The sequence below is a fragment of the Pyrus communis genome, chromosome 12 (genome assembly GCF_041283825.1).
Source record: "Pyrus communis isolate YQ-2024b chromosome 12, ASM4128382v1, whole genome shotgun sequence".
NCBI classification, from domain to species: Eukaryota; Viridiplantae; Streptophyta; class Magnoliopsida; order Rosales; family Rosaceae; genus Pyrus; species Pyrus communis.
The window spans coordinates 17,375,304-17,377,526 of record NC_142576.1 but is presented as its reverse complement, the minus strand read 5'-3'; positions in this window follow the sequence as shown (position 1 = coordinate 17,377,526).

Genomic DNA, 2,223 nt, shown 5'->3' with positions numbered 1-2,223 from the left:
TGATATTTTTGAGTTAAATTAGTTGCGTTTTACTCTCTTTTGTGTTAATGTGCGGTTAATTGTATTTTAGAGTCATTTGAGGGTAAATAAGGCGAAATGGTGCTGAAAGTGGAGAATTGAATAAGGATTCTGATGTAGAGAGAGATTCAAAGTGTACAATTGAATATGGAGATGAATATGGCCTTTTAAGAGACCAATAACAGCAAAAAACGTCTGAAATAAATGCTCCATTACTTGGATGTCTTGACATTCTATAACAGTCTTTTTAACCTTATAAAACTGAGAGTCTCAGCTACTTTTACAGAAGCTTCGCCTTGGGGACACCCATAGCTCTCTTTCTTTTCTCTTTCTTTGGCCTTTCTTCCTGAAACAAAATCCTTTCTCCATTCACCATCCGTAGAAACCACACAACGCGCTGTTCTTGGAGAAGTTCAACATCATAATTGCTTCAAGGGGGTTTCTTCTATGAACTTTAATATCACTTATGTTGTTCTTGATATTTATATATTTTGTAATCATGTTGTGTAATTAAGTTCATAGCTGGAGAATTCGATGTAGCCTTGCAAACATACTCTATGTTATTAAGTTAAAGTATTCAAATTACCAATTTGTGTTCTTGTTTCATTTACTGATTTTATAGTATAATTTGTTTGTTAATCTTAATGTTTGATCACCATTAGGGCTACTTATGAATTATTTGATCAAGGTTATAGTACACATCATGCTTAATCTTGGTAGACATGTGAATGAATGAAGAAACTGCTATGCATACATCCTGTTATGTGATTTCTTTGGTTCTTGGAAGTTTTTTGTTCTTAATGGATTCTTATTTGGCAATCTAAGTTGAACATCACAACTAGGTTGCAGATTAGGAGTACTTGATCAAAACCACACATCAAATGGATGATCATAAATGAGTAAAACGAACCTTAGTTGAAGTTGAAGAGTTGAATGTGTTTTGACTTAATTTTCATGGAATTGGCTTGGAACGGTGAAATCGGTATCCCTAGTTCCATCCCATTATTTCTGAATCAACTTATCATTTATTTTTATCTTTCTTGCATTTTAAAGTTATTTTAGTTTTCAATTGAAAAATCTAAATTCAGTTTACATTTTCATTGTTTAGTTAGGGTTTACATAAAGCTAGTAATTTGTAGAGTTCTAATCAGTCCCTGTGGTTTGACACCCTTACTTGTGCCACTATACTATCCTTATTTTTGCACTTAAAAGAAACATAACAGATGGCTATAGAATCTCAACAGTGGGCAACAGAACATTCCCACAAAAGGGACATTTTTGAGTTATTAGTAGGTTCTCCTAATATGTCTGCACAAATGGAGAAAATGGAGAAGAAAATTGATGCAAAGTTTGACATTATTTTACAACAGATAGCAAATTCTACACAGCAATAGCCGCTTGCAGCAACAGTTTGCACTATCTGCAGCTTGGCTACGCATGACATCATGGGCTGCCTGCATAAAGAGTCTTACCCGGAGCTAGTTGAACAACATGTTAATATGATGAATAGTTATCAAAGGCCTAGGAATGATGCATATGCAACTCATTACAATCCAGGATGGAAGGATCATCCTAATTTCAAATGGGGTGATAATCAGACTAATTCAAAACCATTTCAGCATGTAGAAAAACCTTTTCTACCATCCAAACCATCTTTGGATGATCAACTTGTGGTAACAATCAAAGAATTCAAAATGTTGAAGCATTAATTAAAAATTTGGAGCAACAATTTGGGCAACTAGCTGCATAGATTTCAGACAGAGAAAAGACAAATTTCCTAGTCAAATAGTGCCTAATCCAAGAGGACGTGAAGACTGCAATGTTGTTTGGACTTTACGATGTGGAAAAAGTTATGACAATCATAAAAACTGCAGGAATCTGCCAGCTGTGCAAATTTCTGCAGAATCTATAATACTAGCAGCAGAACTTGCAAATTTTGTAGAAAAACAAAATCTGCCCAGTATAGAAACTATCCCAAAACAGGTTTCTTAGTGTGTTTATGACCCTCCACTACCCTATCTAGAAAGTGTAACTCCTAAAGCAAGAGATCAGCAACTCAAAGATTTTATGCAAACATTATCCAAGGTTCAGATCAACATTCCATTGTTAGACGCAATCAAGAAAATTCCATCATATGCTAAATTTTTGAAAGAGGTTTGCAGCAGCAAGAAGAAACTTGCAGATTTGGACAGTTGTGTTGAAAGA